Source organism: Peromyscus californicus, unplaced genomic scaffold (assembly GCF_007827085.1).
Source record: "Peromyscus californicus insignis strain IS unplaced genomic scaffold, ASM782708v3 Scaffold_6__1_contigs__length_162567912, whole genome shotgun sequence".
Taxonomy (NCBI): Eukaryota; Metazoa; Chordata; class Mammalia; order Rodentia; family Cricetidae; genus Peromyscus; species Peromyscus californicus.
Genome location: NW_026294584.1, coordinates 150667447 through 150692175, shown reverse-complemented (window position 1 = coordinate 150692175; position 24729 = coordinate 150667447). Strand labels below are relative to the sequence as shown.

Sequence of the window (24729 nt, the reverse complement as noted above, 5' to 3'; positions counted from 1 at the left end):
TTCCTGTTAGTTAGTTTCTCTGGAGTTGTGGGTTGTTGTCTGATTATCCTTTGCTTTACATCTAGTATCCACTTATGAGTGAGTACATACCATGTTTGTCCTTCTGAGACTGGATTACCTCACTCAGGATATTTTCTAGTTCCATCCATTTGCCTGCAAATGTCATGATGTCATTGTTTTTCTCTGCTGAGTAGTACTCCATTGTATATATGTACCACATTTTCTTTCTTTTTTTCTTTCTTTCTTTTTTTTTGTGGTTTTTCGAGACACAATTTCTCTGTGTAGTTTGGTGCCTGTCCTGGATCTCACTCTGTAGACCAGGCTGGCCTTGAACTCACAGAGATCAGCTTGCCTCTGCCTCCCAAGTGCTGAGATTAAAAGCGTGCAACACCACTGCCCAGCATGTATGACATTTTCTTAATCCATTCTTCAGTTGAAGGACATATAGGTTGTTTCCAGGTTCTGGCTATTACAAATAATGCTGGTACAGCCACTGTGGAAATCAGTATGGTAGTTTCAGAAAACTGGGAATCAATCTACCTCAAGACCCAGCTATACCACTAATTTGGGCCTCATATGATTCCTATAAGGAACCTGAGTCAGTAGGTAGGACAGATATTAATTACCCTTAACTCAATGCACTTCCTAAGTAGATTTTGCATTAGAAACTTTAGGGGACATAAATATTTTGACTCTGATGATTCCCCACCACAATTTTTATGGATAAATATTTCCTGAGTCCTAACACTGAAGTCTAGATACTTTTTTTTTTACTGAAAAGCTAGAGTAAATCCAGTTAGCATACTTAAGTCTATGATCAATTTTTTACAAGCTATTGTTAATTTCCTCTATTCGAATGTTATTTTCTTTTACTGAAAATATTTTAATTGTGTTAAGTTATTGCCATACAGTGTTATAATTAAGTGTTGATTCATAATTTTTACTAGTTTCAGAATGCACCAATGGTTATAGTCATGTGTGCTTGTGTTGCATTAGTTACTTTAGACATTAATGCGACAAAAACCTGACATACGTTATTTGATGGAGAAAAGATTTATTTTGGCCTAAAGTTCAAAGGAATAATCCTTCATGAAGATAAGCCACAGTGGCAGCAGGTTCAGGCAGCTGGTCACATTATATCCAAAGACAGACAGACAGACAGCAAGAATGGTGAATGCTAGTACTCAGGACATTCTTTATTGTATTAAGTTTAGGAAATGGTTATCCCCTCAGTTAAGGTGGGACATCCCTAACCTAGATAATTAATCTAATCTAAATAAACTCTTGAAAGTATGCCTAGAGGCTTGTCTCCAGGGGATTCCAGATCTCAAGTTGACCATCAATATTTATCATCACATACATTTTCTATCACAGAGCTCCATCCCCAGACTAGGCTGTATCTTCAGGTTGTTTAGAGTAAGTTTTCTAATAAGCTAAGTTTCCCTGCATCTACTATTACAAGTATTTTAGTCTTTGTTTTGTTAAGACAAGCTCTCTATACAAAGTCCTGGCTGTCCTGGAACTCACTCTGTAGACCAGGCTGATCTAGAACTCACCGAGATCCACCTGCCTCTGCCTCCTGAATGCTGGGATCAAAGGTGTGAGCCCCCACCGCCCAGCTCTTTATTGATATTTTATGTGTGAGTTGCATGCCATGCCTTGAATGTAGAGGTCAGAGGACAGCTTTGTAAAGTCAGCTCTCTTTTCTCCCCTATGTGCGGTCCAAGGTCAAGCTCAGTTCCCCAGGCTTGCACTAGAAGTGCCTGCTCTGCTGAGCCACTTCACAGGCTCAGTAATGTCTTAGTTTGTCCAAGTCTAGTTACACCTTTCTCAGTTTTACTTTGTATCAGCTACTTTCTAGAAAGCTAGCTTACTGGAAGTCACTCAACCAAAATGCCCTTGGGGTTTAGACTGTAGATAACAAAAAAATTTGTGCAGCCAGGCATGGTGACTCTTTCCTCTAATCCCAGAACTTGAGAGGCTGAGGCAAGGAGACTTGCCACAAACTGGAGGCCAGTCTGGGCTACAGAGTGATTCCGATGGCAGCCTGACCTGCCGAGTGAGACCCTGTGTCAAATAAGCAAACCAGAGCTGAATCTTTCCTGGTTGAGCAGGTGTGTAATCACATCTATGATGGAGGCTAAGACAACACGGTGAAAGTTCAAGGCCAGTGTGGGCTGCAAGGTGAATTTATTTATTTATTTATTTATTTATTTATTTATTTATTTATTTATTTATTTGGCTTTTCGAGACAGGGTTTCTCTGTGTAGTTCTGGGCTGCAAGGTGAATTTATTTATTTATTTATTTATTTATTTATTTATTTATTTATTTATTTATTTATTTGGCTTTTCGAGACAGGGTTTCTCTGTGTAGTTTTGGAGTCTGTCCTGGAACTCACTCTGTAGACCAGGCTGGCAGAGATCCGCCTGCCTCTGCTTCCCAAGTGCTGAGATTAAAGGCGTGTGCTACCACGCAAGGTGAATTTAAAGTAACACCCTGTCTCAAATTTAAAAAGTTAAAAAATAAATGCCCAGGGAGTGAATGCAGTTTCACAAAAGGCCAAGAGGAAGCTGGCTTTGAATTTGGTGCTATCTGTAGTTAAGTAATGTTCCCAAATCTGGAGCAATACATACACATTTTTAATTTTTTTTCTAATAAGTATTTTTATTTTATAATTAATTTAATTTTACATATCAGCTACGGATTCCCCTGTCCTCCCTCCTCCCACCCCCAGTCTTGCCCCCCAATTTACCCCCCATTCCCACCTCCTCCAAGGCAAGGTCTCCCATGGGGATTCAGCCCAGCCTGGTAGATTCAGTTGAGGCAGGTCTAGTCCTCTCCTCCCTGCACCAAGGCTGAGCAAAGTGTCTCAGCATAGGCACTAGGTTCCAAAAAGCCAGTTCATGCATCAAGGACAGGTTCTAGTCCCACTGTCTGGGGGCCTCCTAAACAGTTCAAGCTCATCGACTGTCTCACTTATCCAGAGGGCCTGGTCCAGTTCCATGGGGGCTCCTCAGCTATTGGTTCACAGTTCATGTGTTTCCGCTAGTTTGGCTAGTTGTCCCTGTGCTTTTTCCAATCATGGTCTCGATATCTCTTGCTCATATAGGGATCCTCTGTCTTTCTGGTTGGACTCCTGGAGCTCCACCTGGGGTTTGGCCATGGATCTCTGCATCTGCTTCCACCAGTCACTGGATGAGAGTTCTATCATGACAGGGTGTTCGACCATCAGATCAGCAGAGTAGGTCACTCATAAGTGAATACTAGATGTAAAGCAAAGGATAACCAGACTGCAACTCATAACTCCAGGGAGGCTACCTAATAAAGAGGACCCTAAGAAAGACACAGGGATCACCCAGCGACAGAGAAATGGATGAGTTCTACATGAGCAAACTGGGGGTGAGGTAGGTAATGGAGGGCAAGGGTCGGGGGAAAGCAAGCTTAGGGGAGCGGAAGGTCCCAGTTGCATCAGGAACAGAGTGGGAGAACAAGGAAAGAGATACCATGATAAATGAAGACCCCAGGAGAAAAGGAAGAAGCAGAGTGCTAGAGAGGTCCCCAGAAATCCACAAAGATACCTCCATTATAGACTACTGGCAGTGGTTGAGAGAGTGCCTGAGCTGAACTACATACACATTTTAAAGCCAGAGAGAAAGAAACACAACACCACAGGACTTAGAGATCACTCTGCATGAGCCTTGACTGCAGAATTCTATAGCAACCAACATTTCAATAGATTATATTTTCTGCATCACTGCATTTTCTTTATATTAAGAAGTAATGAATGAATTCTATCCCTTCTGCATAACTGGCATGAAACAAAAGCTTTGAATGGAACTGAATAAAGCATAAGAAGGTATTTGGGAGTCAGGAACGATGTTACACATCTGGAATTTCAAGACTCAGGAGACTGAGGCAGGAAGATTGACCTGAGTTTGAGACCAACCTAGGGTACACAGCAAAATCCAGGACTACAGAAGGAGGCCCTGTCTCATAAAAAAAAAAAAAAAAAGTATGTATTTTTTTAAAACAGAAGGCAGAACTCTTCTAAATCTTTAATTAAAATTTTTTTCATTGTATATTGATTATGTATGTCACTGATATCACAATGATATTACACAATTCATATGAACATATACTGGACACTGACAATTTTCCCCCCTACACCAATCCTGCCCCACAATCCCACAGAACTTCTTTGCCCCCTTACAGTTTTTCTTCTACTTCCCTGCCTGCTCCCTCTGCTTCTGGCTGGCAACTCCTGACTCTGCCCTTCTCCTTCCCATCATCCTTAATTTGGTTGTCCCACCTGTCCTTCCTGCCTGGCTACTGGCCAATCAGAGTTTTATTAAACCAATTCAGGTGACAGATCTTTACAGTGTACAAGAGGATTATCCTACAGCAACATAAAATAAAAGAAACAATAAGAGAAAATGTATTTATCTTTCTGAGACTAGCTTAGTTTACTTATTGCCTCACAATTGGCATAACTGAATTCTTCTATATAGTTTAAAAAGTTCCTTTATGTGGAATTTGACATTTTCTTGAACTGTTGTTCTGTTGTTGAAACAGCAACTCAGGTTGTTTCCATAACTTAGCTGTTGTGAATAATGCTGCAATAAGCATTGCTGAGCAGCTATCTCTGTGATTTGTTGACTTGGAGTCTTCTGGGTCAACACCCCGAAGAGGTATAGCTGGGTCATGTGGTAGATCCAGTCCTAGATTTTGTTTGACCTCCACATTGAATTCTCTAATGGCTGGAGTAGTGTCCCTTCAGTGGTGCTCCCTTCAGTGGTGTCCATTCAGTGATGCTCCATTCAGTGGTACTCCATTCAGTGGTACTCCATTCAGTGGTGCTCCTTTCAGTGGTGTCCCTTCAGTGGTGCTCCATTCAGTGGTGCTCCTGTCAGTGGTGCTCCTGTCAGTGGTGTCCCTTCAGTGGTGCTCCATTCAGTGGTGCTCCTTTCAGTGGTGCTCCATTCAGTGGTGCTCCATTCAGTGTTGTCCCTTCAGTGCTGCTCCCTTCAGTGGTGTACCTTCAGTGTTGTCCTTTCAGTGGTGCTCCCTTCAGTGTTGTCCATTCAGTGGCGCTCCCTTCAGTGATGTCCATTCAGTGGTGCTCCCTTCAGTGGTGTCCATTCAGTGGCGCTCCCTTCAGTGATGTCCATTCAGTGGTGCTCCCTTCAGTGGTGTCCCTTCAGTGGTGCTCCTTTCTAAACACATAATCACCAGCACTTGTTATTTCTTTTCCAAACAACTTCCTTTCTGACTGACTGATGGGAATCCCCATGTAGTTTTATTTTTCATTGCTCTGATAGCTGGAGATTGAATACATTTCCATATGCTTATTGGCCATTTGTATTTTATTTTTTAAAAAAACATTCATTTCATTAGCTACTTCATTGACTGGGCTGATAGACCTACAACTAATAAAAATTATCACCAATTCTGAAGGATGACTTTTCACTCAACTCTGCTGTACAGAAGCTTTTGACTATCATGAGGTGCTGTGGGATGTTCTGTAGGGCAAATGTGTTGCTGATTGGTCCATAAATAAAACACTGGCTGGGCGGTGGTGGCGCACGCCTTTAATCCCAGCACTCGGGAGGCAGAGGCAGGTGGATCTCTGTGAGTTCGAGGCCAGCCTGGACTACCAAGTGAGTTCCAGGAAAGGCGCAAAGCTACACAGAGAAACCCTGTCTTGAAAAAAAATAAAAAAATAAAAAAATAAAACAGTTTGGCCATTGGCTAGGCAGGAAGTGTAGGCGGGACAAGGAGGAGAATAAAGCTGGGAAATGGAAGGCTGAGTCAGAGAGACACTGCCAGCTGCCATGATGAGAAACAGCATGTGAAGATGCTGGTAAGCCACGAGCCATGTGGCAAGGTATAGATTTATAGAAATGGATTAATTTAAGCTGTAAGAAAAGTTAGCAAGAAGCCTGCCATGGCCATACAGTTGTAACAAGTCTCTGTGTTTACTTGGTCGGGTCTGAGCGGCTGTGGGACTGGCAGGTGAGAGAGATTTGTCCTGACTGTGGGCCAGGCAGGAAAACTCTAGCTACAATGAGGTCTCATTTATCGGTTGCTGGTGTTATTTCTTGGGTGACTGGACTCTTTCTTCATAAATTCTTTGACTATGCTTTTGTCTTGAAGTGCTTTCTGTACTTTTTCCTCCAATAATGTCAAAGTTTTAAGTCATTAAGTCATTATCCATTTGTGTGGTCTTTTCTCCAATGTGTATTTTTGGCATTTTTGTCAATAATCTGTGTCTGTGATTTTTAACTAAAAATGTCCAGAGTCTACTGAAACTACCAAACCATTTAAAAAGAACCAATGCTGATGCTTCTCAAACTATTCTCTAAAAGAGAAAATGAAGGAATGCTACCCAATTCTTTTTCACAAAGCCAGCATTAACCTGGTACCCAAGCCAGAAAACACATATACAATGAAAAAGAAAATTATAAACTAACTACCCTGAAAAACACAGATACAAAAATTCTAAGTAAAATGCTTAGAAATCAAGTGAAAGACTACATTAGAAATACCACTTACTGGGCTGGGCATTGGGGTGTACATCTTTAATCCCAGCACTTAGGAGGCAAAAAACAGATGGATCTCTGTGAGTTTAAGGCCAGCCTGGTCTACATAAGGAATTTCAGAACAGTCAGGGATATATAGAAAGATCCTGTCTTGAAAGAAAAACCTTTACCATGATCAAGATGACTTCATCACAGAGGTACAGATTGTTCAGTTTATCAAATCAATAAATATAATACATTACACAAATAGATGTGTAATACAGATGCAGAAAGATTCATAGCAAAACTCAAAATCACTTTATGTTGATAAGAATGAAAAAACTAGAACTATGAAGAGCATGACTCATTACAGTAAAATTAATATGTGACAAGCCTACAGCCAACGTTATACTAAATGGATAAAACCCAAAGCATTTTGACTATAATCAGGAATGAGAAAAGTATATCCAATATTGGGCTTGAAGTATGAACTGGAGCAATAAGACGAGAGCAGGAAATAAGGGATACAAATGGGAAAGGAAGTCAAATTATCCTTATGTGCAGGTGAGAGGATTCTATTAAGTCAGGACCCCAAGACTCCAACTGAAAACTCTTAGATCTGATAAACACTTTTAGGATACAAAATTAACCAACAAAAATCAGTTGCTGTTCTTAATATCAATGACATGTTTGGGGAAACAATGCCATTCACAATTGGCTAAAAATAAATTTATAAAATACATTGGAAAAACCTAATCAAGAAAGTGAAAAACCTCAACAAGGAAAATTTGGAAACACTAATAAAAGAAATTGAAGAAGACACTAGAAATTGGAAAGGCAGCTCATCATGCTCAGTGATTGGAAGCATTAATATTGTGGAAATAGTTGTACTACCCAAAACAATCTATGGATTCAGTGCAGTCATCACAATTTCAGTGACATTCTTCACAGAAATAGAAAAGTTCTTAAGATGTGTGTGTAAGCATATGAAACTGCAGATAGCCAAAGCAATGCTGAGCAAGAATAATAGAGATATCTTCAAACCTGATTCTAAATTGTGCCACAGAACCACAGTACCCAAAACAGAGTGGTACTGGAACTCAAATAGAAACTGAGATCAATGAAATAGGACTGAAGACTTAGAAGTGGTAGGGAGTTGGGATGGGGGGGGGGAGACCAGGGAGACTGGCAAAAGAGTGAAAGAGACAATCTGGTTGGCTAGAGTAGATGGTGCATAGTTAATAGCACAGTACAATAACATTTGTAAAAAAAATAAATAAATAAAAACAAAAAGAAACCCATCACTGTGCATGTTTATTAAAGATTAAGTCTTACAAAAATCACAAAGAGGAATTACTTTGTGTAAAAATATTCTGATGTAGACTGTAACACTGGAAAAAGATGGAGATGGCTGGAAAGTCCTCCCTTGGTTTAGACAAGTACTACGTGTTAGTGCCTGGGAACATCACATGGTATTCATCCCACATAGATTTCTAATTTTCATGTGTCAACTAAAACAAAAATAATAAAATTAGAGGAACAAGCAAACTATATAGCACCCAATGAAATTATAACAGTGGTCATTTAGATCAGGAAGCAAAATTATCTGTCAGTAATATTCAATTCTTTTTTACCCCATCATTCAGAATTTCTGGGCCCTGGGACTAGATTCCTCACTGGCTGAATTGTAATAATTCCAGACTTAAAAAAATAACTCTCAATGTTTAATAACATTTATGACCTACACATATTTGAGAGATTTAAGTCATTAAAATAATTAGTGTGAGTGGCAAGCTGAGAAAATAAATGAAAACCCTTGTTTAGAAAGGAAGGCTGTGGGTTTTAGAGAAATATAGTACATATTAATGGTGTCTCTGCTGCATACTGATGAATACTAGTGAAATCCCCTGCAAGGGTTGTTCTCTCTCAAGGTCTCAATTTCCCCAACTATTAAATAAAAACAATCATAGTTTTTGTGTTGTCAGATCTGGTGAGGATTAAGACAGAACAGAGAGAGCTGGAGAGCAGTGGGGAGTGCTTGCTGGTTTCCCAGAGGACAAAATGGGAGGCCCCAGCGCCCTAAGAGGCTGCTCACAACCACCTGTGCCTCAAGCTGTGGAGGTCTGATGCCCTCTTCTGGACGCTGTGAGCACTTACAAGGAGCACAGGCATGTGTGTGTGTGTGTGTGTGTGTGTGTGTGTGTGTGTGTGTGTATGTGTGTCACATACACATAAATAGTAACAGTTTTTCCAAAATAAAAAAGCAAACTTAGGCTAGAACAATCAGTAAATCACCCACTCAATAAATGTTGGTAATTTAACTGAAAAGTTCCATAAAATGTGTAATTAAATGTACAAATTCCCACGGCAGTAAGTTTTGTTTCTTTACTATCATAGGAATCAGTCTTTATATACCAATATGAGCACAGCCAGTAGAACACAGCACAGGATATACTAAGGCACCTCTACCCTATGCCTACAAAACAACATGATATTATAAAAATGTATTCAGAGAGGGATATATGGATTTTTATTGATACCTTTTGGTAGAAATGATTTGATTTTTTCTTACATTATTTTAACATAATGATTATCAGGTTTTTTTTTTCATTTCAAACCATAACTAAGACCTTCCAAAATAAATTTTTGTCATGTGGGGTTTTCTAAAATGAGAATGTACAGTCTATATGCATGCCTTTATTATATTTTTTTGCTATTTGCAGGCAAGTCAGATTGTGAAATCCTGTTGCCAAAAGTCAAATGACAGTTCTGTGGGACACGACAGAACGTGTCTTAGCCTTTGCAAAAACAGAGAATTGTTTTTAAATCAATAAAACTAAATTACTATGATAATATGTCAAAGAGAAAATAAAGAGCCTATTATGGTAGCTTCTATTTTAAAAAATATATTTATTCTACTTTATGTGTATATGCATGTGCCTGAGCATCTCATGGATACTATACATCTGCAGGAGCCCCTGAGGTCAGAAAGGGCATCAGATACACTAGAACTGGATTTGCAAATGGCTGTAATGTGGGTGCTGGAAACTGAGCTTGAGTCCCCTACAAGGCAGTGAGTTCTCTGCTGGACTAGCTCTTTGTCATCTGTGCTTACAGTTTCTACACCACTTCATGCGTTCTTGAAGAATTGCAAATGGATCTCAAAATTACAATCACATTTCAGAAGCTTTGAATTTCTTATTGTTTTCTAAAGAGTAATTTGATTGCCACAAAAACCTGCTTTCGTGCAGTTTGGCACTGAAATAATATTGATGTCCAATAGTATATATTTAAATATATCAAGAAAATGGGAAATAAAAAGGGGAACATATACAATTTTATTTCAAAAATGCTCGTTTCTAATTATAAGAAGACCATGTGAATATGTTCTACCATTAGAAAAACCAATTTGAAATAAAAATGAAGTAAACCACAGACATTAATAAATACGCAGATGTATTATTTTCAAACACACACAAGAAATTAAGCTGCTAATGAAAAGCACTTCTAACTAACAGACTTGTGTTTTTTGCTCTAACAAATGGGTAGGGATCTTTTGAAATTAGCCCCATTTGTATCACACAATGTGTTAAAATCTTTAAGAACAGCTTGGCTAAAAGCCTCCAGCAATCTTGTTTACACCATTACCAAATCCTCGCTTCATAGATCATACAAAAGTAAATTTCAGCCTAGCCTAGTTCAAATTATCATAAATTCTGAATTATATTCAGCATTTAAAGCTGGAAGGGACCTCAGAGATCTTCAAGTGAGGTCTACAGTAATGAGATTTTCCTGGCTGCTACATCTAAAATACGTTCCATATGTATAAACAAACTCTTGACATTGTTGCTTATTTTCAAAAGTGTTAGTGACAATGATTGTTGTCTTAAAAAGTCATATCTTTTCAAACTGATAAAGAATTTTACATGTTGTTCAGGAAGATTTATCTGTTAGCATGATTTGAAATCATTAGCAGTACGTTGCATGGCTTGTGCTACTTACTTAATGCTTTGTTTATTTATCATTTGATATTATTGGGATTTGCTTACGCTGACCCTACCAGTTTAGAGGTAGCTGCCCCAACTAGCAGTCTAAACAGACATAATCTGCAAATAAGCATAAGCAACCATTTTGAGAAGTTGTGAAGTGTCAAATCAGAACTGCGAGACAGATCTGAAATCACTAGCGGTGGGAGCCACCATGTGGCTTCCACACACATGAGAGAAAGCTCACAATTTCACCCTGGAGTTCTGTTTAGATGTACTGCAGACTGGAGAGAATCAGAGAGAGGCTGTGTACAGAGAACAGTGGAAATACACATTTTGATTTCTAACAACTGGTTCTCTCCTTCCCAGACATCCTGAATGTGTAGTCAAATTCACAGAAATTTATCTGGAACCTTATGGAAAAATCACCAGAATATACTCTCAGTTCTGGCAGGAAGAAGTGGTGTCTTAATCATGTGACTGCCATCTGCCTTCTTATCCTGCTCCCTGATGTAAACTTCTTTAGTTACCCATGCAATAAATATTTATCAAATACCAGCCAGGTGCCCAGCATATGGTATGTCATCAAGAGGAATGCAAAAGAAATGTTGGACAGTTTACGACCTTGAACTGTTGTAAGTTTGATCATGGAGAAGAGCATTATTATGGGTGAGCTGAACAGAGCAGGAAGGGTGCAGTGGCTGTCAGTGTTACCTGAAAGGGGATACCCATGGATCTGGAGCTCAGCTGGTAAAGTTCTTGAGCACTGCATAATCCAGGGAGTGAGGAGGCATAATCTGCATGCGGACAAGAGAGGAAGCAAGACATCAGAGTTTCAGTCACCCTCTGTTAAGGAAGGAGTTCCACACATACAGAAGACCCTGTCTCGTAGAGAGAGAGAAAGACAGAGAAACAGGGACAGACAGAAATGACTTTAGTACAGACTAAGAGGCAGAAAAATATGCTGTAGTAGAAGATAAATCTAGACCTGAGAGACTCCAGGTGCAAGGAATGCTTGAGTCTCTGAGAGTCCCAAAAGTAGTCTCCACTCTGCTGCCCTCTGCCCCAGGACTGGGGACGGAACTCAGGAACTCCTGAGTGCTAGCAAGGCTTGTGCTGTGCACTAAGCTATAGCCCAGCCTTCTGATCTTTCTCTTTCTTATTTTTCTTTTCTTCTTTCATTTTTGTTTTTGCTTGTTTGGTTCTTCGTTTTTGTCTTGTTTAACAGGATCTCATTAATTTGCTGGCCTTTCTCTTACCATATGCTATATTGGCTTTGAACTTGGGACCTTCCAGTTTCAGCTTCCTAAATGGCTGGGATTAAAGCTTGCACCACAAAAATAGATATGCCTAATTTTCTCTGGACCCCACTCTTATTGGCCAGTCAGGAAAACAATACCTGAAATATAAAATGAATACTGAATATTCTCTCTTCCACCACATTATCATTACATGGTGGCCATTAGTCAAGCATGACTATTTAAATTTAAATTCATTAAAATTAATAAAATTATAGTTTCACATGTGGCTAGAGGCTGGAGTATTGGACAAGCCAGAGAGGAACACTTCCATCACTCAGGAAAATTATGTCAGACAAATCTGTGCAGTATTCTATTCACATCAAGATTAACCTTGAGGAAGTGAAAGACTTAGTTCAGGACACAGAAACCTCACTTTGATGGTCAGGGATCCAAGGCAGATGAAAACTTCCTGTTTGAAATTCTGTTGTGGACCCAGAACATACTTGAGAGTTTTGAAAAGTCCTTATGGCATTTGGAACTTGACTTCTTCAAAAAGATGGACCAATTGGTGTGAAGGACACCACGTAAGAGGAAGGGGGAAAAGAAAGAGCTGAAGGAAATTAGGAACTAGCTCATTTGCAGATGCCAAATATTAATACAAAGGCTCAACACTCAGTGCCAGGGACATGAGTGGATGAAGCACTTGTTAGACATAGTGGGTACCAGAGAGTGCATCCCCAGAACCCACATAAAAGCCAGACAGACATGGTGGGACACTCAAGAGGCAGACAAGGTTTCCGTGAGGCAAGCACAGGATGATGAGATGGCTAACTAGACTAGGTGACTGGCAGATTCTCTCAGCTGAAAAAATCTACCTCAATATTCAACAGACAAAGGGATGGAGGAAGACACATAATATCAACTTTGATCCTCCATATGAATGTGAACACATGTGCAAATTATCTCAACCTTGTAGATAGTAATGCACCTGTTCCAGCTACTTGCTCCACTGTAGCTATGGGGAGAGAATATGCGACTGAATGGGCATGATGGTTTGTCAATTAAACTTTATTTTAAAAAGTCAGCATAGACCAAAGGCAAGAAAATGAGAAGTGTGGAAAGGAAGGATAGGATGTGATTTGTGGGTTGACAAATACCCAGTGACAGCTTGTCTGTAAACACGGGATGCTGTCTCTTGGAGTGTCAAAAGCTTGGGGTGGCTTGTTCTTAGCAAATCCACAATGTCTAAGTGAATGGTCTTGACTTTGAGCCTACTCCACAAGTGTCCTATCAGACACTGCCCCTGTGATCAAGAGCCTAAAACTGCACAACCAAGGGGTCATGGGTTAAACCAAAACTACTGTTCCTAAAATATATACAGCAATAAAATGACTCCTAATGACATTCTGCTATACTCACAGATCAGTGTCTTGATCAGTCATCATCAGAGAAGCTTCCTCCTGCAGCAGACGGGAACAAATACAGAGACCCGCAGCCAGACAATGTGCAGAGAATGAGAGACCTTAGAACACTCAGCCATAAACAGAATGTTCTCCATCAAATCCCTCCCACTAGGGCTCAGAGAACCCTGAAGAGGAGAAGACAGAAAGAGTGTAAGAGCCAGAGGGGGTGGAGGACACCAGGAGAGCAAGGCCCTCTACGTCAGTGTAATCAAAGTACATATAAACTGACAAGGCTGAGGCAGCACACACAGGGCCTGCATGGATCGACGCCAAGGCCTCTGTGTACATATTATAGCTTCCAGTTAAGTGGTTTTATGGGATTCCTGAGTGTATGAAAGAGTGGATCTCTATTTCTTGTGCCTTCTCATAGGCTCTTTTCCTTATGTTTGTTTGGCCCACTTCCAAAGTGTTATTTTTTGTTTTATCTTACATTTTATTTTATTATAAAACCTTAGAAGCCTGTTTGTTTTCTACTGAGAGACAGAAAGTGGGTAGATCTGGATGGGACAGGAGGTAGGAAGGAACTGGGAAAAGTGGAGAGAGGGGAAACCCTAATCAGGGTACAACATGTGCTAAAAAAAAAAAATCCATTTTCAATAGAAGGGGGAAAAAAGAAAGGAAAAACGGATCGAAGCAGTTCCTCCGTTGATGTAAGTCAGGAAGACAACTGAAGCTAATTAGGACAACAAAATACAAGGCACAATTCTGAATTGTGCCCTCTATGGAGACAGGAGTGTATGAGTTAAAAAGAAACAACAGCATTGTGAATGAAATTTGTATATGTACATCATATTAGTTAATACTTTTTCTAAGCTAAATTTTCTAGATTTCAATGATGGATTTTATTACTTAAAAGAGAGTAAAGGTTTAGTTTTTAATTTTCCTTTCCTAGACAGATATGGTGAAATATTTAAGGGTAAGGGGCACAATGTCTCAAATGTATTTTTAAATATTTCAAGAAAAATATGCAAGTGTGCATAAATAATTAGATACAGCCAATAGTAAAGTAAATGGGGCAACATATAAATAATAGATGAAATTGGGTAAATGGGATCTAGGAGAAGCTCCTTGTACCATTAGGCAATCTGATCATGAGCTTCAAATTCTGTAGAAATACATTTTTTAAAATGTGCGTACTGGTGCTTCCAGCTTAGCTCAGTAGTAGAGCACTGGCCTAGCAATACCTGAGACCCTAAGTTAGATCCCAACACCACTGGCAACACACACACACACACACACACACACACACACACACACACAATCCCATATACAGTCATATGCTCACAAACACATATATATACCCTCATATACAATCACACGCACACACGCGCACACACACACATTCATATACAAACACACACACACACACATACACACAATCCCATATACAGTCATATGCTCACAAACACATATACATACCCTCATATACAATCACACGCACACACGCATGCACACACACACATTCATATACAATTACACACACACACACACACACACACACACACACACACACACACACACTGTAGCTGAAACTATGGGTAAGAGAATTACAAGGAGCAGATCAGCCAGGGCTACACAAATAGACCCTGTCTCGAAAAAGATCAGTTTAAAATCCATCCTGTCAACTAAATGTTACAACTTTTTTTTCAGATATAAATATATTCATGTAGGATAATTCCACATTAAAGAGTTGAATGAAAAACGAACAAAAATAAGACATAAGCATCATTTTCTGAAAAACCATGAAGTAACTGCAAAATTAAGAAGTATTAAAGCAAATATATAATTTGAGTCAGAAAATACAAATTCAATAACTAATAAGTGTTGAGACTTGAAAGTGTTAACCCTCTTAAGTCTCCTAATCCACGAAGGTATCACACTCAGGACAAGAAGCATTAATGGGGAGAAGTGAGGAAAAAGAAAAAAATATTGCCATTAAAGAGCCTTTTCTAGAAAATAAGGTCCAGCCATAATTTCTATTGAATAGCTCACAAACTAGAGTTAGGTCATTAGATCTCACACGAGATTCCGTTTAACCATGAGGGGAAGACAGAGACTTGTGAAGTGTGCTGTTTTGTGACAGAGAAAAGTTAAGAGCTGGAGAAAGAGGAAGGAAGTGCAGAGTCGTTCTTCTGATGTGTCTGCCATCTAAAGCCGTCCGTGGGGACGCACCTCAGTGGTAAAGCACCACTTGCTCCTTCATGAACCCTGGGCTTGATAGAAAGAGAGAGAGAGAAAGAAAGAATAGAGGGAGGGGGAGAGGGGGACTCAGTGATGGTTTAGGAGCTCCCTCGCAGAACTTTAGTTCAGTTCCCAGCACCCACATGGCAGCTCACCACCACCTGTAACTCCATTCCAGGGGATCCAACACCCCCTTCTGGCTTCCATGTGCACTGCATGCATGTGATACATTCATGCATGTAGGAAGACCCTCTCAATCTACACACAAATCTGCACACACAGGTAACCTGGGAAGGTTTTTTCCCACCGTATCTTTATTTACCATGTCTGCCTCACACGTTTCAGCAGTCTGTTATTTGGATCTTTCACGTTCTTTTCCATTACTTTTCACCCCTTTTTCCTTGTCCAGCACAGTGGGTGCCCTTGCCGCTTCACACATCAGACTGCTCGAGGTCTCGTGATGGCGACAACTTTTAAAATGGAGTTTGTCATTTTCCTGTTATGTTTTGTTTTGCTAAAACTCTTCCTTGCCCGAATTGCCTCTCCTTCAGGTCTTTCTTTGTTCCCCATCCAATACCAATCCTGCTCCAAAGCAGCAGCTCTTGCTGCTTGCATTTCCCTGAGTATGCAAAGCAAACAGGTTCTCTTGAGTCTCATCAGAAATCAGTTTCCAGTAAGTGTGGAGGTGCACACCTTGAAACCCAGCACTTGGGAGGCAAAGGCGGGCAGATCTCAGTGAGGAGGCCAGCCTGGTCTACGTAGCAATTCCAGGTCAGTCAAAGCTACACAGTAAGACTTCATCTCAAAAAATAAATAAGTAAAAATAAACACAAATTACTTTTGGAAATACTCTCTTTCTCTGAGCCTTTAAATGGGTGATACTTTGCTCTTTCTTCTCACAGTATTTGTCGTTTCTCATCGATTTGTGCAAACCTGGCCCTCATTACAAATGATTGGATGGCACACTACTGACCTCCATGGTATGTTGCCCTTGGACACAGAGGACAATAATCTTCAGCTTATTCCTAAAAGTCCTCTGATTTCCACACAATTATTAATTAATTAATTAATATAAACAAATTTTTAAAAGTCTCAAACAAATGAATTCCTTCCTTCAGTTGACATTCTGAATGTAGACATACTAGGGTTGAGGAGCTAAGATGTCTTCCTAGTTATCTTACCTGTCATACAGTGAAAACTAGTAAGGCCGAGGAATTTAGTCTACCTGTGGCTCAAACAACAGTCTAAGACTCTAGTCTTATTTTTTATTTTATTTTTTTGTCTGTCATATTTTGTCTTTTTAATATTCCCTTGGGTATTTTAAGGCATAATTAGGAAAAGCTATTTTCCTATCAAATATTATCTAAAATGTTTCTTCATTATAGACTCTCAAGGATATTTGATGTCAGATATGAGGGGTGACTGAATAACACATCACATTTGCCTAAACGTGTTTACCACCATGAACATTACAGAAATCTCAATATTTCTGTACATTACAGGAAACTGTCATAATTCTAGTTTGTGTCAAAAAAATACAATGGCCTCAATTTTTTCCATCTTTATTGTCTCAGACAGCTAGTGGTTTTAAATAATAATGATTTTATTTTGATCAACTGTTCTTTGCATCTTTCCAATCATGTATTTTTTTTGCTTTTAGCCCTTCCTGTAGCAAATAGCTATGAAGGACTCAGTATGTGCTAGTCTTTGAGGCAGAGCTGAAGATGGCAAACCAGAGGAGGACTCTAAAAACTTAGGATGCACTCATGAAGACAGATGACAAAATAAACCTTTACACCATGTTACAGAAATCTTTTCTGAATTTATACATATGATGAAAACAATAATATTAAGTAGCGTGATCAGAATTTTCTCTTTATCAACAACTTAAATTAATGTTGTAAACATTGTGTTTAAGACTGACTTCCTTGTTTAATTTAAATCAACTTGATCCCCGTTAATAAATATCTATTGTGAGCAAAACATTCCATTTACTCCTGTGTGAAATTAGATAAAATTTGAATTTTCAGATGTTTAGTCTAGCGGACAATACAGGATATAATTATCTTACAAGAATGCACACGAAATTTTACAGAAGTCTAGGAACTGAGAAGACCAATAATATGGTGAATGCCCCTTAGCTAAGAAGTTTAATATTTTTGCATAAGATAGTAATTGTTATCATGTCCCAAGAAGCTTCTAGAAGCTAGTCACCATAAGAGATGCTTTTTGTCCCTTGTCACCAACACTTGGCCTCATCTTCACGGGTTAGGGGCCTAACCAAATGAGAAAAACACGTTTGAACTTTGATTGGAATGCTTCTACCCATTTCTTGGATTAGAATACCAGAGTCAGGGTTCAGGAAAAAGAAAATTAGACAATGTAAATGCATTGGAAGTCAAGGACTTTAGAGAAATAAAAACAGAACAAACCATGCTCAGCCCTCAACAGTTCTCTGGCTACTTCACTGTCTACCAGACCTGGCTCTCAGCCACACAGGAATGTAAACTTTCTTAGCACAATCCAGACTCACAGACGAGCAGTCAGTGGACGGTAAATCAAGTGTCATGTCTTTCACACTATATACATCCAGCCTCCAAAGAATTCAACCAAGATAAACACATTAAATTCTGCCTCTCAAATATGAAGAGATGACAAGTGGTGTTTTTTTTTTTTTTTTTTTTGATCAGAATAAATGTTGGCTTAGATTCTCAAAGACACCTCCATTTTATAGCCAAAGATAAGATTTCTTTTATTCTATAGATGCAAACTTACAAAAGTTGTTTAGGAAGTAGCTGGGTCATTAAAGTCATCTCTTAGTTTTACATCAAAACAAGTCTGTTGCTACATCCGTGGAATTGGGGGAATTCACAAATACTTTGGTGGGCCATTTTGAATATTGTCGACTTTTAAAAGTCTCTCTTTTGTTGTACAGTTGACATTAGGATGAGAGCAATTTGCTTCCAGAGAGTGACTCTGAGAGACGTCTCAAGCCTGCCAGGAAGACTGTGAGGTTTTGCTCTTTGCTTTCTTATAAGCCAAAGTAGTGCTTATCATAATAATCAGTTTTTCTTCTTAAGCATATTCCCCAGGCTAGATCCTGTAAATAAGATCTCAACTGCATTTTCTTCTCAAATTATTGTCTATTGTCCTTTTAAATAAATAAGCATGCATGCATGTCTATGTGCATGCATGCATGTGTATATGTATATATATGTATGTGTGTATGTGCATATGTATGTATGTGTATATCTATGTGTGTATGTATGTATGTTTGTATATATGTGTGTATGTATGTGTGTGTATGTATGTGTGTGTATGTATGTGTGTATGTGTGTGTGTATGTATGTGTGCATGTATGTGTGTATGGATGGATGGATGGATGGATGGATGGATGGATGGATGAATGTCTATCCCATGAGAGGGGGTGTCAGTGAATTAGAGCTACATCTGATTGTTTAATAGTTAAATGAGTCATATGAGGGCATGTAAAGTATCTCCTGTTTCTCAGCTGCTTGGAGGAGCCCGAGGAGAGAGAGTGTGGACATTTTGCTGGGGGAAGTAATTTCATTTTCAGGTGATGAACATTTTCTTTAGAATAGTATTTGTTGTGCTTCAAATTCTGCAGAGATAACCTCTGATAAAATATAAATAAAATGTAGGCCTTCCTCTCCCTTTATTATCATCTTATTGAGATGTCGACCTTAGACTGTGAGGTTTCACTTTCTGCCTCTTCGAATTAAGATACTGCTTAACCATTTCGTATTTCCAAGGGCTGCCAACACTCTTGCTACTCCTTAAATTTGTTCATAAAATGTCAAAGGTATAAAGTATAAATATAAAATCAGAACACTATTGCAAAACCATTCTGTTCTTATGAGGATGAATTTAAAGTTTTTTCCAGTGGCTGGCCTCTGCTCCCCTCAGAAGTCCTGCTTGTTTCACAGAGAGAGATTTCCCCAGCCAAGCACTAGTGTGATGGAAGATGAACCTGAGCCATCATAGCAGCTCCGTGACTGTACCTCTTTTTAGGCTCTGCGTCGGTATGTGTGAGATGGCAATAGAATATTTGGGATTTATTTTTGAAAAAAAATAAATTATAGACTAGATAAGATGGGAACGGAACTTAAACCTATTACCCTGTTAAACAACCCACCTAGCATGAACCTGCACCGCCCAAGGACAGGTGTGTGCATGTTGGTGAATCTCTTCGGAGGGCAGGAAGGCAAATGTTGAAGCTGCTTTTGGAGTTATTGGCGAATTTCTCCTGGGCATCCAAAAGCCATTGAAACGGTGTGCAGAAACCAGTGCTGCCTGCTTCGAAGTGCTATGTCAAAGCCCTCCAGAAAACAAACACTAACACTTTTTCTTAGGATACTTGTTCACATTGAAAGAGAAAGAGGAGTGATCTGGGTCCTGGAATGACTGACTCCACATATGTCTTCCACACTGGAAAATGAAGAGAAATCCAGTCCCTGGTGAGTAGAGAGCTCCACACAAGCCAAGGTGAACTGTGAGTGCACCTACCCAAAGAGACAGCAGGAAGGGCTGTAGGAGAGACAAGAGTGGCCCACCTGAAAAAGGAGTTCTCTAAAAACTCTGTTTGCCTTGTGGTCATAAGCTTTTACTCATTACAGCATTCAAATTCGGTGGGGAAAGAGCGGCAGCTCACTCCAGTTCTGCACCTTAGTCCTTTGGGGATTTAAAAAAGAAAAAAATATATGAATGTAGCTATGAACTCTGCTCATCTTCAAACTAATGGGTTCTCCCCTCCCTTCCCATCCCACAGCACACGCCCCCCCCCCCTTCCTAGCACCCTTTGTCCACTTTTATGAATTAAAACAAGCACACACACTTGCACACACAGGGAATCCTGCCATTAATTAAAGGACTTGTCAGCCCCAATCCCAGATCCTTACAGCGCAGGAAATGTGCCTCCTTTTAAGTGCAAAACCATAACATTACCATTTCCCCAAGTGCGCTCTGTTTTAGGCTGCTTTCCTAATTAGAGGGATGCTAACAGCCGCGCTGATTGGCATTATAAAAGCACTAGTTTGGCTTCATCTGTCCCAGGTGTGCTGTGTAATTTTTTTCTTCTCACCGGTTCAGAGCGGCACCTCTCTCCTTCATTGTTCCTTAAAGTTTTCATCTGAGGAATTAATACAGATAAAAAGACATTAGAAAGGAAGCGGCCATGCCAGGGCTCATCACCCAAACCTTTTATCAAAAGTACAAACTATACAAGTTAGAGGATTTTTTTTACCCTTTTGTTTCTGAGGGTTAAGGGAGTGGGAGGGGATGGTGTGTGGGGACCAGAGGAGAGTGGCTGGGGGAGAAACACCGCTCTGTCAATGGTCTGAATGCACCATTAAAATTGGCGTCACTACAAAGGTTAGAGCACATCTAACTGTCAATACAGTGAGGAGAGTGGAGTCCGGTAAGGGGGAGCTTTGGAGAGAGACATACTTTGATATTTTGGAATGTTAGAAGGGTGAATGTGAAAAATTGGAGGTTGGGGATCTAATTACCCAACCATAATTGGGGGCTAGGGAATAAGTTGCAGTCCTCTCAACTCACCGCAGATCAATTATGTTAAGAGAACATCTGTAAGTAGAACTTAATGAGGTCCATTAGAGCGGCATGTACAGCCTCCTTTAACAGTACTTGTCAGCTTCTTGGATGAGCTGAAGGAAGCTGCTAACTAGGGACCTGGCGAGGTGTTTAAATACTGGAGGAGCCGCTCTGGCCCACTCAGGGTTTGTATGCAGTTCGGGAAGAAAGTAAGAAAGAGAAAAGCACGCCAGAAAACCAAGGAAGGCGGAAGCGAAGCGAGAGGCTCCTTCATTTGTGTGGCTGCATCTCCAAGCGTGATGGTGGGAGTGTGTGAGCAGGGGGCCTTGTCAACCTCATCTCTCCCTTGACTGACACCTTTGACTGTACCTGGACTTCTAGAAGGGGTGCTATCTTCTGCCTACCCACAGCAACAACCTGTCTGATACCCTTTAAAAAAAAAGACTGCGACCCCACAGAAGCAGCTCTGGGAAGCTACAGAACCCACTACTGAACAACCCCACACAAAAGTTATCTGTGAGGTGTGTTTTGCAGAAAGAGACGGCTGAAAACTTGAAGACATATTTAGGAACAGGCACACACATACACAGTTTCTTGTTCAAGATCTCTTTTGAGCAAAGGTAAGTAGCATATGTCTGATTACCCCCTTGAGAACCTCCTCCCCCATTCTGTCACACACACACACACACGCCTTACCATCCCCCCTCATAAAGAAATCATAATATAGGAGTCCAGGAAAAGATAGTCTTTTTTTTTCTCTTTTTAAGTATTAGAATATGTGGGATGGATTGAGTTAAATTCTCTCATCAGATGTATGATAAGTTGCAGAAACAAGGGGCAGGCAAGAGATAATCGGACCAAGAAGACGTGGCTCTCGATAGCAATCCTTTTGCAAAGATTTCCGAAGCATGTGTAATTAAAGTGGGTAGTTTACTCTCAGGAAATGAAGAAAGTGCTTGCCTGGCTGGATCCAACCTTTAGCTTGGCTGAGTAAACAAAAGCACATTCTTCTTTCACTTTTTTTCCCCTGGCAGGAGGGGCTGAGACTTTGGGGGTTGTGGGGAGCCAGGAAAACAGGGGGTTTGCTGGGGGTTAATGGTGTTTTGCACCAAGTGCCAGCAGAAGATGATTAAATTCCACCTCTTGTTCACCAGATCACTTTGTGTGCTCTTGTATATTCCATTGTCGGCGAGCACTGATGATCACATCTGTACACATTAAGTGGCAAGCCTCTTCATCTGCACTGGGTTTTTCTGATGATTTTTTTTCTGTGAATAATTCATATGATTATGAAGAGAAAAACTGCTATTTTCTATCTCTCTCTTCTGTGGCACAGATTAAAAAAAATCTTGCTGTAAATTGCATGATTGGGGAGATAGTCTGCTTTCAAATAATTTAATTCATGACAAAACCTAATTACTGTCAGGTAATACCCTGTCAGCTTTAATGCATTTCATCAGTCATAATGAAAAGAAGAGCATTTTATGACCCATCTAATTATCATTACATTTTAGGGGAAAATGAATGGCATGGAGCTGAATGTTAACTATTCCATTTTATTCTTTTACACATGTGGTTTAGCATATTATTCACTAAGTTCCTCTCTCTCTCTCCCTCACCCTGTCTCTCTTTCTCTCTCTACAAATATGGGATATTATGGTAAAACTAAGAGGAAAGGGAAGATTGAGGAGAGACAAGAAGAGAAAGGGATACAATTAGAGCTCTGGATATTTGTCCTTTTTATTTATTTATTTTTAGGTGTCAAAGTGGTTAATGCCTTTGCAGGTTGGTGTTGATATGGGGGATCTTACTGCCACAGTCCAAAAGAGTACTAATTACTGCGAATGATGTCACCGTAGGCAGAGGAATAATCCCATCATTTAATTAGTTGAATGATTTAAACAAAGATTTGCATAGATGCACTCATCAGTTGCCATGAATTACGGAGAAGCAGTTGCCAGCGAGGGGTAACAGATCATACAGTTGGAGGGAAAAAAAATCTCATCCTCCTTGAACATAATTAATTTAATTGTCCTCATTAGCTGTACCATTTGTTTTGATTTTATTTCTCCCTTTCCCCACACATACTTCTCCCTCCCTCCCTCCCTCTTTTCTTCTCAGTACATTGGTTGCTGGAGAGAACAGGCAACACACACACACACACACACACACACACACACACACACACACACACACACACTGGGGTGTTTCAGAGTAGCTGTGGCTGGGAGGTTGGGTAGACCTACCAGGAGCTGTGTCAATGGGTGAGGTGTGTGCTGAGTAGTCCGGCCAGAAAAAGCCAAAACTTAAGAAGTCTGCTTGTAGACTGAACAGCTGAAGGGCTTCTCAGTACTCTGCCTGTCTGAATTTCCTTATTTTTCAGGTTAGTTCTGAGTTTTGTTGCCTTTGAAAGGGATAAGAAAGCAAGCCACATACTATTTTATTATGAGCCTTCTGAAGGTTGGGGTTAAAAAATAAGTTAGCCTTGCTGTGCCAGGACTCTGGATACAGGGAAGCATAATTTAGCATAAGTATTCAAGGAGGCTGCTTTGATTTAAAAAATAAAATAAAATAAAATCTAGAACTAGATTAAAATTGATGGTGTAGAGGAGGAAAAGAAGTTATTTTGTTGGTTTGTTTTGGGTTTTTTTGTTTTATTATACTTATTTATTTATTTATAATAGTTCAACAATTGAATCTTTCTTGGCACTTAAAACAGCTCAGCTGGTGTCATCCAAATTTGCACCATTTTTGAGCTTGATCTTTTAACAAGGCTTTGTGAGATATGCTGAGGGAGCCTGGCAAGAACTGCCAAGGAGTGGGGGGTCACTGAAGTTTGAAAACTTAGAAAAAGAAGATGCTTTAAAGCTACTGGTGACCTACAGGGAAGCAGTGAAGAGCAGAGGTTGGGGGGAAAAGGATCTCTTCCAAGTAAACAGATTTAAAGAGAATGTAAAAGCCTCTGTCAAGGCCTTAAAATAAGTCTACGAAGGCAGGGGGTAAGAGGAGCATGGCTGAGGGACCCACTTAGTCCTGGTAGCCTGACTTGGAGCTCTTGGGGGATTAGCACTGAAGCAGGTTTAAATGCAAGCATTCAAGGATCTGCAGGAAGTGTGTTTCAGTGGCCACCGTGGCTTCAGCACCCGGTGTGGGGGTACAAGTTCACAGTCTGGCTCTTGGGCTATTAGAGAGAGGAAGGGGTGTGTGTGGTATTGCCTGGACTGGGTTTGTGTGCCAAGACTTTGGGAGCAGGGACTCCAGAGAGTTTCTGAATGGAAGTCATAGCCTGGGCAACTGTAGACCCTCTCCACCCCCACCTCTGCGCCCAGACGTTTACTAAAGGAGAGGACTGTGCTTTTTTTCTTCCAGTGTACCGGGTAGCACTGTGATTCCCTGGCTTTATATTCTAACTTCCTCCACTGGCACTGTCAGTAACAGATTTAGAGGGCAATTTGCTCTCAACGTGCCCGTCCTATTCCAAAATGCCCCCGTTATTTTAGGAAGCCCTACCCTTCTCCTCCCGAGCTCTTTCGCAGTTCTTCTGTGGGTAAGTCCAGGAGGTACGGTCCTTCCGGAGTCCAGTCCCGCAGAGGTCACATTCTCTGTGTGATGGGGATGGGCGGGAGGGGATGGTCCTCAGCGTTTGTCAGTAGCATATGCATTGGGTTGTGCTGAGTGCGCTCGCAGGCTTGTCAATTTTCACCCTGGGAAATTAGCAACAAAGCCTGGATCTGTCTCGTGGCTGCTTTTGCACTTTCCGAGGGCGGC

The 24729-nt window shown here is 40.3% G+C and overlaps 1 protein-coding gene and 1 long non-coding RNA gene across 6 annotated transcripts in view; one reads left to right on the top strand and one right to left on the bottom strand.

The window, feature by feature from the left end:
- Positions 1-2776: 2776 nt before the first annotated feature.
- LOC128098262 (uncharacterized) lies at positions 2777-24710 on the bottom strand. 2 transcript variants are annotated; one of them, XR_008214190.1, is made up of 5 exons: positions 24472-24710; positions 20492-20539; positions 19547-20082; positions 11220-11302; positions 2777-5214 (listed from the first exon to the last, which is right to left on the bottom strand). It is a non-coding gene; the product is annotated as an uncharacterized LOC128098262 (long non-coding RNA). The 2 variants fall into 2 exon arrangements; XR_008214189.1 differs by having other exon boundaries at positions 13166-20082; positions 24472-24585.
- The window catches only part of Lmo3 (LIM domain only 3), a 63443-nt gene continuing 60010 nt past the window's right edge, over positions 21297-24729 (top strand). The window contains exon 1 of one of the 4 annotated variants that reach the window (XM_052719155.1): positions 21297-21581. The gene's annotated coding sequence lies outside the window, so the exon portion shown is untranslated. Of the gene's footprint in view, positions 21582-23242; positions 23345-24348; positions 24509-24729 lie in introns of those variants that run through there. The other 3 variants (XM_052719151.1, XM_052719154.1, XM_052719150.1) reach the window with 3 other exon arrangements.